The sequence below is a fragment of the Hemicordylus capensis genome, chromosome 4 (genome assembly GCF_027244095.1).
Source record: "Hemicordylus capensis ecotype Gifberg chromosome 4, rHemCap1.1.pri, whole genome shotgun sequence".
In the NCBI taxonomy this organism is placed as follows: Eukaryota; Metazoa; Chordata; class Lepidosauria; order Squamata; family Cordylidae; genus Hemicordylus; species Hemicordylus capensis.
In genome coordinates, this window is record NC_069660.1 from 56,860,848 (window position 1) to 56,878,338 (window position 17,491).

Sequence of the window (17,491 nt, forward strand, 5' to 3'; positions counted from 1 at the left end):
GAGGGGGAAGTGAGATACTTTTTTTCCATGTTTAAAATCATTCTGATCCACAACCATGTAGCATTGCCAACATTTTTCTCTTTAACAGCTATTAAGCAGATATTCAGCAGATGAAGCTTTTCGTGGCACACCTATACAGTGTTGGGAAATGCTTATGTAGCCAAATGTTTGCTTATTGCATTGCTGTCAGAGATATAGAAACTCACTGAGAGAAAAAGTTAGCACAGATAAACATAAGTATCACCAGTACATTACTTTGAAGGGGCATTTAGCTTGGTTTTGCCCCAATCTAAGGGCAGGAGGACAACTATGTAATTATTTTCCATAGACAATTTCATGCACTGTATGCCATATTCTTATTGCCAAAATGGTTGGGGCTAGCAAAAAGCAGTAGTATAGAACACATTATTGGCCACTTCAGCTCAGTTGCAAGCTCCCACACATAGCATGGTAAAGTATATGCCCAAAAAACACAAAATGGTGGCACTTGTATGTTGGATTTTCATGTGTAGCTGCATGTACAATTCATCCAATTTCAGTGATCCAGAAGGTTTGTACAAATCATGCAAAACACAAGTATATTTGAGCACACATATGCTCTGTTTGCTTACATGCTTAAAACAGTTTCTGTCGAATGAATGGAGCGGAGAAAGTAGACTTGTAGATCCGGGATAGGGCAATTGCTTTGCACGCAGAAGGGACCAGGTTCAGTTCCTGGCATCAAGATAAGACTGGGAGAGATCTTTGTCAGAAGCTCTAAAGAGTTGCTAACAGTCAGTATTAGTCACATGCTGATGGATCAGGGGCCCCACTTGGCATAATAAGACAGCTTTCAGTACAGAAACACCAAGCAACTATAATATAAACATTTTACTTAAAAGAAATTGTGTATGTACCAAATAGCGCAAGTATGCAAATGCAGGTGATAAAGACAGGTTTTCACCCAGAATTGCCTCTTTTGTATTTTGGCAAAAACAGCCATGGGGATGAGGGGCAGAGACATGAAAGTTGGGATAGGGTAGGCAGAAAGATTTACTCTTTCCCCATGCCTTATTTTCCCACTGAAAATGCTCCTGCAGCAGTAAATTGCCCCAGAAGCTGTGATTTCTGCTTTAAGGACAAATTACCACTTCAGGGAGGCTCACAATCTAATTTTTAAAAAGTGATTATGAGTCCATTTGCTACAGGGTACCATCTTATTTATTAATTATTAGGCCTGTGCAGTCAGAAATGTCGGAATACCCCATAGTGTAATTACATCCCCACACCACTCAGAGGTAGCTGATCCTGTGGGAATGGGAGAAGTTCTGGGAGGAACTACAGTACCCAGGCATCTTTGTACGGTTTCCCAACCTCCTTACACTCATCCCCAGCCTTCCCTGCATGACTCCTCACTCTCCCCATGGACCCTCCTGGCACTCTCTCCACTCGCCCAGGCTACCCCATGCCAGTGCTGGGTTGCTCATTAAAGAACCCCCACCCATCCACCACCATTCTACCAATTGCCCCATGACTGGCTGCCCCTGCATGGTGGGAGGAGGAAATTGCACTATGGGGCATTTCCGATTGCACAGGCCTATTATTTATTTTTCTATGTAAACCGCTTTGAGCACTTTTGTTGAAAAGGTAAAGGTAAAGTGTGCCATCAAGTTGATTTCAACTCCTGGCATCCACAGAGCCCTGTGGTTTTCTTTGGTAGAATACAGGAGGGGTTTACCATTGCCTCCTCCCACGCAGTATGAGATGATGCCTCTCCTCATCTTCCTATATTTGCTGCTGCCCGATATAGGTGTTTCCCATAGTCTGGGAAACATACCAGCGGGGATTTGAACCGGCAACCTTCTGCTTGTTAATCAAGCATTTCCCTGCTGCACCACTGAAAATCAGTATATAAATATTTGTTGTAGTAGTAATGGGGATGATTTTTGGCAGGAAAACAGGGTGGAGGGAAATAGTGACCCTCTCCTTCTCCACCCACCCTAGGCCTGACCAGGTTCAGCCCCCACCCCCCGCCCAAAGGCACTTGCAGTTGGAAGCACACTTCTATGGCACATGTTTGCGTGCACGTGTATTTGGGCCCCAAGGCAACAGTTAAAAGTAGCAGCATCAAAATCGGAGCTCATAAAAAGCCAAGTGAAACAGATGTGTTTACTGAAGAAATAACAATGTTCAATAAACTGAACTAGCCTACTATGTGAAAGGGCAGTTTAAAGCCAGGCGTTAAATATTCTGGAAGGTTTTTACAGAACACCATATGACCTTACCATAAAATTAATTGAAGATAACTCTGAGTTGCAATAGAAAGTAGTCTACATAGCTGTACAGGCTGCCACATCCACAGATCCTAGCCACAGATTTCATAAAGCTCTAAGAGCTCAGAATATAAATTTAAAGTCTTAATGACTATCTGTGTCAGCTTGGGCTAAATAAGCTCCATTGTCTACAGTCACCATACAGAAATGGAAAAGGCATGAGACCTGGGCATCACTTCATACTAACAGAAGCAAAAACTGCCATCTGTGTGTCTTTTAGAAACATCACTGGCACTTAGATGCCAATTAATACAAGCAAGGATAATATGAGTTCTGCTATACTAATAAGACTCATACTTGAACATTTGTTTTCCTGTTGAAAAACAACATCCATAACATTCTCTTTAAGCAATGCTTAAAGAACACTTGACAACCGTAATCTATAACAGTTGATCCTATGCTTATTTCAGAGATGCCCGTAGACCCAAAGACATGGAAGAAAAAAACAATCAATTTTAAAAGATATGAAGCAGGAGCGGGTGGAAAGAATGCCACTGGTCCGAAATGAAGTCCCAGTTAACATCCAAGAGGCAGTGGCACAATCCCAGGCCACACACACCAGTTCAGCAGCTCTGTGCTTCTAGGGACTTCATTCTGGGATTTAACAAGTGTTCCTGAGGCATTACAAAAACCTGAAAAACAAGCTGACTACAACAGGAGTGCTACATGGGGCGGTGGGGGGGGGGAGAGATGCATTGCCCATAGCAAGAATAAAATTCCCCTACTCCACCCCAATTTTTTGACTTTTCAGTACAGATGAAGCATCCTATGGCGAGAGTGACATAAACAGGGAGAATCAAGAATTGTTTAGACTGCTTAGATAATTCTGTAAGATTCACCATTGGGGATGAAGTACTGGCATTTAAAGGAATAATATCAATAGGAGTAACTTTCCCCCATCACCACAGCAACATGAACAGGATAATAATATCAGTAGAAGTAACTTTCCCCCATCATCACAGCATCATGAACAGGAACTCCTGAGTCTGTCAGTCTTACAGTAAGCTCCATTCACACATTATGTTCAGTGTGTGTACAATGAGTGTAGAGTGAACACACAGGTACAGATCTGTACACAGGTAAAGCTAGTCACATGTTCTATTGAACACAGGTACAGCAGTACCTATTTGTACCATGCATTTCAAGGGGGCTCAGGTTCACTGTTTAAAGGAACACAGGTACAGTCATTCACACAAGAACATGTTTCGAATGTACAGATATCTGTGCATTTGTACTGCATAATATCTGAATAGGGCTTCTGTCTAAGGAGAATTCTGAGTGTATACCAAGCTACTTAGTATTTGTTTAAACATATACTATTTAATTATGGGTGTAATCCTAGAGGATATATGATTAATATTTAAAAGGAAAAGGATGTCTAAAGCTTGAGAAAAAGAGTCCTCTTTTTATATTCATTCATTAATTCATTCGATTTCTATACTGCCCTTCCAAAAATAGCTCAGGGCAGTTTACACAGAGAAATAATAAATAAATAGGATGGATCCCTGTCCCCAAAGGGCTCACAATCTAAAAAGAAACACAAGATAGACACCAGCAATAGTCACTAGAGGTACTGTGCTGGGGGTGGATAGGGCCGGTTACTCTCCTCCTGCTAAATAAAGAGAATAATCACCGCGTTAAAAGATTCCTTTTTGCCAAGTTAGCAGGGGTTTTTAAAATAGTTTTCAATAAAATATGCAGGAATTAATTTATAGCCTGAAATTAGTTGTGCCAACACATTACAACCATTATTCATTTCTCAATAAATGAATTTGAGTACTTCCATAGTTTATTATAAACTGAGTCTATTTTGACAAAAGAGCTATAGCCTATATTATCTTAACCCAATCAAATACATATGTTTCCTTTTCAAAATGAGGCCAAGCATATTTTTCTGTAATTAACAAGTCTGGTATTAATTCTAAATCAGTCATATCAACAATATGTTTCAGATACAATAATATTATGTTAGATTCACATGGTATCAAGTATCTTGCTGCATTTTACAAATGGTTAGAACAGTAAACAATTCAGTCAATAAGTCTGTAAGTACTCCAGAGCCACTTTGCCAATTCCTATAAAGCTCACCCTGCCAAGTCAAAGATTTTATATAAAAAAATATATAATTGCAATGACTGTTTGACATCTGCCTGCCAGTGAGACTTTGACTTGTTGCTGGGGCATGTGTTGTGCCACAGCTTAAAAGAAGAAATTAAGTGACTTGTCAAAATGAATGAAGCAGAAACCCAACTACAGATGCTGAATCTGAGATACGCACATTTCTGAAACACGATGAAATCAAAACATTTTGGAAAGTGATAGGTACCAGGCAAAGCTACAGGTCCATCCTGCAAATACAATAAATGAATGTGGACAACTTTCTGAAGGCTCTGGTCCCACATACATGTGTCTGGAACTACATTTTATTTTAACTGACATGACTGCAGAACAAGAACCCTTGAAGTTCCCAGTCATCATTTACTAACGCTTGTTGCCTGTTGGAAACAGATACAGCACAACCCTCAGGATTTCAGTCAGGAAGATCAGCAACCTAATATCTGATGGACACTCCCCATCTGTAGTCACAGGATACTAGATATAAGCCAACAACATCAGAAGACCTGTGCTCAGAAAAGTGAAAGGGTCAAAGTGCAGCTTCCCCCTCCCCTCAGCACAATGTCTATTTTAGATGTGCTGCCAAAGCAAAGATGTTTTGCACTCCACCCTCATACTCTTTGCACAGCCAATAGAGTATTAGATGATTAATCCACACATTCTTCTTGCTCACATACACTTTTAACAATGCATGTTTATATTAATAGTGTCCACCTTGGAATCTTTTGTTCTTATCTCTTACTATATATTTACCTCTGGACACCTGTAGCATCTGGTGCCTGTTACATTGGGTTGCCAGATCGTGACCCTGAGAGGACTCCTGTACTTTCAAGAGTTTCTCCTGCTAACTGAATAAACAGGCACCTTTCAAAGTGGTGAGTCTCTTTATATTAGGTAGAAGGTACGGGTGTGCACGAACCAAAAATCACGGTTTGGCTCAAATTTGAATCAAATTCGAGCTGAACCATGTACTACCAAACCGGTTCAGTCGAATCGACCAGCCGGTCCGGTCCATTTGACCGAACCAGTTTGGCAACTAATACTTATAAAGGGGAATCTGGTTGGAGTCCTGGCTCCTCTGAAGGAGTAACAGGGTGACAGCAGCAGAGGTAGTTAAAAGGTCTTCTTACTGCCCAGCACAGCTGTCAGAGCTGCTGCTCCCCCACACCCGGTGCAGCCCATATGTCAAGCACGCGCAATCTTCCCTCTTTTTACCAAGTCACTCTTCTTGTTTCTGTACTGGTCAAAGACTGTAATAAAGTTTGTCTATCTTACCAAGCCACCTGCACGGCGACTCAGTACCGGCCTCTGCGTGTGTGCGAAGGCTATTTGCATGGCATTTGCAGATGTGGATGTGTGGCCACACCATTTCCACTAAAAAGCCCCAGATGCAGTAACCTTACCTCATAAGGAAGGTGCTCCAGTCCCTTGATCATTTTGGTTGCACTCTTCTGCACCATTTCCAGTTCTACAATGTCCATCCTTAAGATATGGCGACCAAAACTGTATGCAGTACTCCAAATGTGGCCACAGCATAGATTTGTATAAGGGCATTATAATATTAGCATTTCTATTTTCAACCCCTTTCCTAATGATCCCTAGCATGGAAAAAGTGGCAGCTTCTTCACAGCTGCCGCACACTTAGTCAACACTTTCAATGAGTGTCCGCCATTTCAAACTGCTTTGAGAACTTTTTGTTGACTACTAGTTTGTTCCTACTATAAGTAGTAGTAGTAGTTGCATAGAAGGGATAATTTGGTTTGGTGCAACTTTTCCCATCACTGCATCACAGAGGCAGGAGAATCAATGAATAGTACAGTCATCCCTCGCCTATCGCGGTTTTCCCAATCGCAGATTTGAGTATCCGTGACTGGGAAATTGTGACTACCCTCGCCAACCACGACCTGAGTAACCATAGTTTGGTGAGTTTTTTGTTTAAAAATTGTTGGGGGAAGGATTTTGGAAGTCAGGGGTGAAGTCAAGTCATTTCTTTGGAAGTCAAGTCATTTCTGAGGATCAGGGATGGTTTTGGAGGTTTGGGTGATTTGGGAGGGTCTGGGAGTGATTTTGGGGGGCTCAGACATTTCTGGAGTCGGGGGGACATTTTGGGGGGTCAGAAGGCATTTTTTTCTATTTTAGACTGTTTTATTTGGTCTTTTTGCGACCACAATTCCCCTAACCCCCTGTTTCCCATTGCTTTCTATGCCTTGTCTACCGCGAATTCACCAACCACAAGGGTTTCCAGGAATGGAACCCTTGCGGTTGACGAGAGATGACTGTACAACTCTGTCTCCTTACTATGCAACTGTAGAAAATATGGGAGGCCTCTCACAATCTGGACAGGTAACCTAATTTCCCCTTAAATCATCCTGATGGAGGTTGCCAGGAAACCTCTAGACCAGGACTGAACAACTTTGGCTCTCCTGCAAATGTGGGACTAACCCCCATCATCCTGACTTTTGGTTACAGTAACTGAGGATCAGGGGCGTAGCTGGGGAAAGGGGACCTGTGTTCACCCCTCTCTCCGGTGGCCCCTCAGAGTGAGGGAGATAATGAAGAAAATAGGGAGGGGTGGAGCTGGGGGGGCGTTCTCAGAGCTGGGTGGCCCGGGTTCTTTGAACCCATTCATTCAGTTATAGCTACACCCTGGCTGGAAATGATGGGAGTTGTAGTCCAAAACCAGCTGGAGGACCAAGGTTGTGCAGCCCTGCTCTAGATGAATGGTTCAGGAGACATAATGACTGGTACAAGAGGCAAAGTGGCTGGTACAGTGAAAGGATTAGGCAGGATCTCCGGGCAAGGTCCTGGCAACCTTAATTTAATTCAATATGGTGGTTTGTTAGTAAGTTAAGGCAATATGAGTAGAAGAAAATACACTTCTAAGTCTCTTTCAGGGGATGGGTGTGATCTCCTCTGCCTAACCAAAGTCAGATGCCACACCCAGTGCTTGTACTTTGAACCTTCTCATCTGAACAGACTGAACTCTAATTCAAGTTTTGTTGTAATCTGACACCACTGCTGCCTTCTCATTCTATCCTCTCAGGGTCAGGTTTTCTCAGGGTCCCCCCCCCACCTTCCTTCCATGGTCATTAATAAGCCCCTTCTTTATCTGACCTGAAGCCGCCTAATGGTACAGTGGGGAATTGCCTTTCAGCATTTTCTTATATCGCTGCTGTCTGATATAGGTGCAAAACGTACCAGCGGGGATTCAGACCGGCAACCTCTTGCTCCCACTGTACCATTAGAGATTATCATGAGATGATCCCTAGGGAGCAAGAGGTTGCCGGACTGAATCCCCGCTGGTACGTTTTGCGGACTATGAGAAACACCTATATCAGACAGCAACGATATAAGAAAATGCTGAAAGGCATCATCTCATACTGTGAGGGAGATGGCAATGTAAACCTCTCCTGTATTCTACTAAAAAACCCCACATGGCTCTGTGGTTGCCAGGAGTCGACACCAACTCGACGGTGCAACTTCACTTTAACTTTATTTATTATTATTATTATTATTATTATTATTATTATTATTATTATTACTATTTCGATTTCTATACCGCCCTTCCAAAAATGGCTCAGGGCGGTTTACAAAGAGAAATAAAACAAATAAGATGGCTCCCTGTCCCCAAAGGGCTCACATTCTAAAAAGAAACATAGGACACACACCAGCAACAGTCACTGGAAGTACTGTGCTGGGGGTCGATAGGGCCAGTTACTCTCCCCCTGCTAAATAAAGAGAATCACCATGGTAAAAGGTGCCCTCTTTGCCCAGTTATCTGACCTATCTTGCAGTATGTGTCTGTCTTGTAGTAGGTATCACACAGAACATAGCCATATGTTCAGTAAAATAAGGGATATATATTTTGTAGTGAAAGAGAAACATAGCCTTCAAGATACACAAAGCTCTTCATCTATAAAAACTGATGGTGCATTTTATGAAACTTGAGAACTTTCATATTCTTGCAGCAATGGAACTACTAAAGAATATCACCTCTTCTGTTTCATCTCTTTCTCTCCTTCCTCGTTTTGTTCATCATTTATATATCTGTTCCTCTCATTTAACACTAGAATGTATTGGTCCTATCTTTCACTTTTTAGTTTGTGGTCAATAGTTGCTTCTTTCATGAGAATTTTCTTTAGCTGGCACTTTGGATGGAATTCATATTGTAAATACTCCTCTAGTCTGATATCCCTCCTTACCTTGCCCAAAGCAAATCATGAGCGTGTGTTTTACATAACTAAGTACTACAGATGGAAAAGTCCCAGCAAGTAATCTGTTTCCTCACAGGCCCTGACACACACTGTATGCAGGGGATCATAATTATTAAATATGCATGAATGCCTTATCTAGCCTGCTTATGAATATTTACTGCCTAAGGTATAGGCACTTCCACAGCCACCTCGCAGAAACATTCCCACATTTTAACTCTTAAAGCCTTCCAGATCTCTGGTGCTAATATATGCTTTTCATCAGCTTCATCTCATTATTCATGCTTCAACCTGTCATCACTTCCCTTCCCTGCGCAGGTGTTTCCCCTTAGTAACATAGATCTTTTCTACCATACAGCTGTAAGCTTTCATTGTGTCATTGCTATATCTCCTCTTTTTTCCTCAGCAATACATATGCAGTTTTTTTAGTCTAGCCTTGAGTGTCAAATCTATAAAAGGATACATTTTCAGCTACTATATCTATCCTCTGCAAATAAATGCTTTAGCTGGCGGCAGCACAGGAACATAGGAAACTGCCATATACTGAGTCAGACCATTGGTCTATCTAGCTCAGTATCATCTTCACAGGCTGGCAGCGGCTTCTCCAAGGTTGTAGACAGGAATCTCTCTCAGCTCTATCTTGGAGAAGCCAGGGAGGGAACTTGAAACCTTCTGCTCTTCCCAGAGCGGCTTCATCCCCTGAGGGGAATATCTTGCAGTGCTCACACATCAAGCCTCCCATTCATATGCAACCAGGGCAGACCCTTTTTAGCTATGGCGACAAGTCATGCTTGCTACCACAAGACCAGCTCTTCTCTCCTGCTGATGAGACCACCAGCAGAGAAGATGGTCTCTGTAATGGAGTTACCTTTTTGTTTTTTGGATATTAGATCTTTGCCTTGAACAACCGGAGGTGGATTGACAATTTCTGCCCTTCCCTCATTCCTTGCAGTGCACTCTGTGCATTATGGGAGGAGAGCTCTCAATGGGAGGAGAGCTGGTCTTGTGGTAGCAAGTATGCATTGTCCCCTTTGCTAAGCAGGGTCCACCCTGGTTCACATTTGAATGAGAGTAGGGATACCATATTCTGGTTTTCTAAATCCAGTTGCCTAATTTGCATATTATGTAAAATGGCTGGAAGACCCTCTGCCTGCTTGAATGCAGAAGGTTCCAAGTTCCCTCCGGATCAGCCACCCACACGATTGCTGGCTCCATGACGGAGCCAGAGGGAGCTGGGGATCTCGGGGGCCACATGGCCCTCAGATGCCCCAGTATGCCCTGCACGAGCACACAGGGCATACTGGGGAGTCCCCCAGAGCACTGATTGCAAATCAGAATCCAAATGTGTTTGGCCCTCAGCTTCAGAGCCAGGTGAAGGAGGGAGGTTAGAGGTGAACATGGTGATGGCAGGAGCCAGAGGTACATCTATGTAATTTTGGACCCTGGACCTGAAGGCCTTTGGAAGCCACCCCCAAGCAAGTTGAGCATCACCGCACTACACACACTCAGCATGACACACAGTACTTTTTAACACTGTGGGTTCTTGAGGGCACAAACAGCAACTGAACTCACAAATATGTAAGAATATAGAACAGGTATATTTATGCAAATATGCATTAGTAAAAACATTTCAACATGTAACTTAACATATGCATCCCATATATGTCTTTCTGCAACACCCCCCCCCCCCATTTCTAAAGCACCTGGCTCAGGTCACAATCACATTCAGCGGCCTGGCACAGTACAGGCCAGTGACACGGCAGCCTCACCACCCAGGACAGACTAAAGAGGACCTGGGGGCCCTGGGTGGGTCGGGAGACCCTGGACCTTGGCCCCAAAGTACAGGGATAAGAGTGCCTCTGGCAGGAGCAGCTCCCCTACCCCCAGGTGTGCCTGCTTCTCTTCCTCCTGTGCCTTTTGAAAAGTTCCTGCTTTTCTTGCAGGAGGAGGGGAACTTTTCTTGCAGGAGGAGGGCTTCTTGCAGAAGCTCCACCAGCAGGAAGTCCTCTCATTTCTCCCCACACTATCTTTCTGACTACTAACTGAACCTTTTAAAGTGGCAGTTCTCTTATATTTAGTAGGAGGAGAGCAACTGGTCCTATCTAACCATAGCACAATATCCAGGCACTGGGGCAGGCCCTGCTGGGGAGCAGCCTGCCCTGCGAAAGTTGACCTTCCTCCCCTCTCCCAGCTTGGCCAACCTGTAGAGCTGCAGCCTGCAGGAGCCATGCGCAGGCTAGCCTGCTATCCAAAGGCTCCCTGCACAAGAGGATACGCTGCTACAGCTCCCTTTCCTGACCAACTCTCAGCTGTTCAGTGGGTGGGCGCAGCTTCCAAGGGCTTCTCTGCTGGAGCAGGTCTCCAGCCAGGAGGCAGAGTGGCCAGCGCTGGCTGCCCACCAGAACGCTTTGCACTCCCTCTGCCCTCCCTTCCTTATCGCCCTTGGCTGTGCTGAGAGCTTGTGCCTTCCTCCTCCTTCTCAGAGCCAGCAAGGTATGGAATTTCCCTTTTTTCATAATTCCTCATCCCCTTGTATTATATTTATGGAATGGCTTCCTATAGGGTTTTGATAACGGACACAGATATAGGGCAGGGTGGGAGGGCTCTGAATATTGAAACTGAAATTGGACAAATTCTTTATTTCTGATTTTTAAAATTTATTTAAAAAACAGAATTCAAAAAAGACCTACAAGTGGCTTGTTTCATGGAAGAAAATTACAAAAACTTCTGGAGCTGAGCCAGAATGATGGTCCCCCCCTCCCCCCGGACCATCATTCCACCCCCACGTGGAGGAATCTGCCCTTTGTCTCTATACAAAAGGGTAAAAGCACCCCACCCTTTAGATCACCTGGAATGACTTGGCATAGGGATTTTATATTGAGCACAGATGTAGTGCAGAGTAGGAGGGCTCCGAATATTAAAACTGAAATGGATTGGTCAATCAATTGATTTTTAATATTTTTTCTCTACTGCAGTAAAGCTGTCAAAAAGAGTTCTCTCTGTCCACAGAGTACTTTGCAACTAGTGAAAGTAGGGCTCTTTAACATCTACACGGAGCCACTGGGAGAGATCATCAGGAGGTCTGGTGTTGGGTGTAATCAATGTGCTGATGACACTCAGATTTACCTCTCTATGTTGACCTCATCAGGAAATGGTATATCTTCCCTAAATGCCTTCTTGGAGGTGGTAATGGGCTGGATGACGGATAACAAACTGAAGTTGAATCCAAATAAGATGGAGGTACTGACTGTGGGGGGTTGGGACCTGAGAGATGGTTTAGGTCTGCCTATTCTGAATGGGGTTACACTCCTCCTGAAAGATCATACATAGCCTGGGAGTGCTTCTGGACCCAAAGCTCTCCCTGGTTTCTCAGACTGAGGCAATGTCCAGGAGCACTTTTTATCAGTTTCGGTAGATACATCAGCTACGTCCATTTCTAGAGATGAATGACCTTAGAACAGTGGTACATATGCCAGTAATCTCCAGGCTTGGCTACTGTAATGAACTCTATGTGGGGCTGCCTTTGTACATAGTCTGGAAACTACAATTGATACAGAATGCGGCAGCCAGATTGGTCTCTGGAACAACAGGAAGGGACTATATAATAACGGTTTAAAAAGAACTGCACTGACTGCTGATATGTTTCTGGGTGAAATACAAAGTGCTGGTTAGAACCTTTAAAGGCCTTAATGGCTTGGGTCCAGGCTATTTAAGAGAGTGCCTCCTTTGTCCTGCTGCCTTTTACAATCTTCTGGAGAGGTCAGGTTATGGTTGCCACCAGCTTGTTTGGTGGTGACCCATGACCAGGCTTTCTCTGTGGCTGCCCCCAGGGCTTTGGAATATGTCCCCTGCCAAAATAAGGGCATCTCCTTCTCTGTTTTTTCCCCACAGGAAGACCCTCAAGACTCTCCTGTTCTCACAAGCTTTTAATTAGAATTAATTTTAATAATTTGTTTTATATTGTTTTTATTGTTTTTTATCTATTTTAATTTGTGATTTTTAATGCTAAAATTTGTACACTGCCTAGAGATGTACATATCAGGCGGTATAAAAACATGATAAATAAATACTGTAGTAGTAGTATCTGGCAGTGGCATTAGCTATGACCTCATTCCTGCTCCTTCTTGAACTCCCAGACGGAGGCTGCCCTTTTCCCACCTTCTTCTGGGAAGGAGATCAAGAGTGTCCCCGCTGCTAGAAGGGGAATTATGAATGCCACAGCAGCTACTACTACCACCACCATCACCACCACCACCACCAGGTAGATGTGGAACAACCAGGCCAGGTGCAGTGAGCCTGCCAGAGACAGCTAATCTGCCCATGCCAGTCTGCTGCCTGAAGTGACAACCTCCCTGGGCCTTATTAGTAGGCCAGCTTTGTGAAGCCTTAATGGTGTGACAATCATAGCTATGTGTTTGCCTTCGACAAAGATGGTGGCCTACTATTTTCTTGGCTGGTTGAATAATAGGCTAAATAGGAATGCTTTGCTTGCGTGTGTGTGTGTGTGTGTGTGTTTCTCTGCCTCTCTGATCATAGTTTATTCAAATCCTCTCTTCTAGCTCTTTCTCTGACGTCAGCCTATTCCTCTACAGCATATACCTGAAGGTAGTTTGCATTTTAAGCAGTTCAGCTATGTCACAGGTTTTACATCATTAATGGGATTCATGGAGTCTTCAGTAGACTTGTCAGGTTTTGTCATAATATTCACAGAGATTAGGGATGGATTATCTGAACTTTTTGGTAAATACTAGTTGCTTCCTGCGAATTGTTATCTACTGCATAGTTTCTTTTCAAGGCAGCTTGTGGTAGTCTCACAATGTCCCTGCCTGTTCCTATTATAAGGTGCATCAAATAAACCTGGGCTGCAGCCTGCCACAAAACCATGAGAACAACCACCATAATAATTTCACATTATTACGTTACACTTTCTCTGCTTTAAGTGAGCAGCTTGCCATTGGACTGAATGAATTAACACAATTTGAATGTGTGTGTGTGTGTGTGTGTGTGTGGCGACCCTGGTGCTTTCACAAATGTTGCAGTGCTTGTTGATCTTGATATGAATTATAATAAGAGATCTGAAAATATAGCAAAGGTATTGATAAACTCTGGTATCTTAAGATCGGGTCAGGAGTGTAGTCAAGGCACAGAAGCAAACAGATTAGCATTTTGAAGACGAGGAGTCTAGCTGACATACTGCGTAACATTACTTGTGCATTGTAACGTAACATCCATGCAGTCGTGCAAGAGCTTTCCTGCGCAAGTGCAAACATTGTGCAAATCCAATTCCACAAAGGTATGGCTATTATTTCCATTGTCCATACAGTACTTGCACAAGAGCACTCTTGCACAACTGCATAAACATTACATTACACTCACACGTAATATGTGGTCCTCTCATTAATTGAGCCAGCAAGGAGATGCTATTTGGGTTTGTGCCATTCCACTCCACCCCCCCCCCCACTCACCATCACAAAATTCAGTGGGGCAGTTTTTACTGCAAAGTTTTAGATTTAGCAACATTTGACTAGTCTTAGGCATACAAACCAAATAGCAATGGTAAAATGACAACTGTAGTAACTCCATATGAAAATTATGTGCATGGAGGGGGTGTTCTTTATGAAGTGATTGATGTGCTTTAGACTTGGTATGGACCTTTATTGGTGCAGAGTTGATTGTACAGCTTGAATCTGTGGCAGTCGAGACATGGCCATCCACTGGTGCTCCTGAGGATCTTTTGTGAGATGCCACCCCTCCACATGCACACAGGGAGACAACAAGGAGCTTTTCTAACATTGCTGGGAAGGCTTTTTTCCTTGCTTGCTCTGGGACTCTGGAAGACTGACCCACTTTACTTCAAGCAGATGGACTGAAAAACCTGAACTCTCGAGAACTGAGCTGCTTGAAAGGAATATGAGTACTTGGAAACTGTATTGTTCTCCTTTGGTGGGGATATATGGGGGGGAAATCCTTGTTTTTGTCACTGAATGTCATATGAATTAGGTCTAGGATTTCACTGAATTGCTCAGAGACTGAGGTCTTCAGGAGGAGGAGGAGGAGGATGCCAGGACCTAATATCCATTGGCCATGCCCAGAGCAACAGGTTTCTTCTAGCAATAGCATGGATGGCCAGGGCCCTCACTTCTAACTGAATAGCATCCCAGGTGGCATCTGCAATAAAGGAAGCCTAAAGAAATGGCTTACAAAGACCTTCTTGCAGGACCTGATCCTGAACATTAGACAAGAGCTGACTTGCCTGGAAATACACTGTCCTAGAAAAATGGAGGAAGCTTTAGAGCAGGGTTGCACAACTTCAGCCCTCCTACAAAGGTTGGACTACAACTCACGTCTTCCCTGACTATTGGCCACTGTCATTGGGAATGCTGATGGTTGTGGTCCAACAAGAGCTGGAGGGCCAAAGTTGTGCAACACTGCTCTAGAGGTTTGCAGGGCAGTGTCCATCCATAGCTTATAAATTCTTATTTCCACTGTTCCCCACACCCTTTCTATCATTGTGTTAATTATCATCCAGCTGAATAGGCCCTTAGAACAATACAGCTGTCAAAGGAGCATCAACCCTGGGCACTGCCAGAGCTCCCTTAAAGTCCTGAAGCAGACTGGGAGGCAGACTTGGGTTTTTCTGGCTGTCTCTGTTTCTCCCTTCAGTAGCTGCATGACAGCTGTTCTTGCAAAACCAAGGCATCCATGGAGCCCCTGGAGTGAGCAGCAAAATTGGGACCTCAGTAGAGAAAAAGAAAGGGTGAGGATGGTTTTGCTTTCCTCTAGAATAGGGCTGCACAACTCAAATGCCCTAGTGGGCTGGAACCATCCACAACTTGTCATGCAGGAGGCAAGGTCAAATTTTAGCACACTATTACATTAAAACTAAAATATTAGTTACTTGTGGATCTATTCCCCCTGTCAATGGACCCAAGAATAATGGCCAGAAAATAGGTTCTGTACCTGCTCAATCAATGGGGCTCCTGGAGTCCAAGCCAGCCCCAAATAAATGCCAACTCCTCTCCCATCCCTAAATTGTTGTTGCTTTCAGACTGCAATCCTAGGCATGCTTACATGAGGGTACACCATGGAACATATTTCTGAGAAAATATGCATAGTAGGCTTGTGCCCGAAACGTTTCGGAGGCCATTGTAAAGGCCTCTGAAACATTTCGGCGCTGGGGCGGGATTCGGTGCTTCGGCACTGGTGGGGGTACTACTTTAAGGGTGGGGGAGGGTGTACTCACCCCCCCCACCGCGTTTCCCTCGCCGGCGCTCTCCAAATTTCAAGCCCCTCGGGGGCGGCAGCGTTCCTCCCTGCCACCCTGTTCCTCCCCCGTCGGCTGGAAGTGGCCGGAAGCTGCGAGCGCGCGTGCGATGGGCGCACGTGCGCTCGCAACTTCTGGCCACTTCCGGCCGACGGGGGGAACGGGGCGGCAGGGAGGAACGCTGCCACCCCCGAGGGGCTTGAAATTTGGAGAGCGCTGGTGAGGGAAACGCGGCGGGGGGGGTGAGTACACCCTCCCCCACCCTTAAAGTAGTACCCCCGCCAGTGCCGAAGACTATTTGGGCACATCCCTAATGCACAGGATGGCGCTATAAGGCAGTTTCCTGTTCCTGTGTTACTTCAGGATACCTGGGGGCCAGTAAAATAGTCCTTGAGGGCCGAATCCAGCCCACAGGCCTTATGTTGTGCAGGCCTGCTCTAGAATCTCATTCCTATAGAAGAACTAAAGGATTCCCTATATTCTTTAAGTTTCTCTAAAATAATTCAGAGGAAAACAGGTAAATAGATCTGCTGGTTCCAGATGGGGCTGTGCTCCTCCAAAAGGAACATGTATGCAGTTTGGGAATATTCCTGAATCCAAGCCTCTCTCTGGTTCCTCAGATTGAATCTGTCTTTCTTTTTTCTTTTGACTTTTTAAAAAAATCAGATGAAAAAGTGAACATTTTTCCCTTGTGGTCCCAATCTGGATCCTAACCTACCCACAACATGGCTGATTTTTCTTAAATAAGAGAAGGTTCCAAGTTTAAGTGTGTCCGTTAATGATGTGTTTAAACAAATGCCTAGTTTGGTACCATCTCCTAGTTGCCTCCTCCAGGAGTTGCTACCTTCTGTTGCTACCAACTGCATATATCTGAGCCAGTGACAAAGTAGTGAAAATCTCTATATCTTCCAGCCCTTCCAAATGAACAGTTCCAGTTGGCAGAGGATAACAGCACTGCAGGAATGAAAGAAAACTGTGGTTTTAATTTGCCAACTGCATTTTTTTAATTGCTACAAAATAATTGCTAGCTTTAAGAAACAAGCAAACCAAAACAAGGGCAGGAAAATGTAGTAGGGATAGTGGGTGGGTGAAAACTCATCAATCAATTAACTGTTCCATTTTATTAGAGAAAGAAAGATTTTTATATGTAATCAATTGTTAATTTGCAGCCAACAACTACCTGTATTGCTGAAACTATTTATTTCACAGGGTGGTAATAGGATGAATGTTAAGTTCAATTCCATGCAATGAATAGTGATATAAGGTTATTATTGTGTTTAAGAATTATTAGCCCTTTGAAATGGCAGGGTTCTTTATTGTGGTGTTAATTTGCAATTTCCTCCAAGTTATTTTGGAAGTATTTTCAAAGCTGCAGCCAGTGTCTGCTCCCAAGAGCTTCTTTATGCAGCAAAACAGACTGTGTGGAGAGGCAAATTAGAAAAAAAGTGCTTAAGTCTCATGGCAACCCATCTGGGAGCTACATATTATTATTTTCTAGAAAATAACCCCTCCAGTCCTTGGGTTAAAAGTTATATGCAATACTTCCTTCAGGTCATTTTTCTAGGAACATCCCTAAAATAGAATGTTGT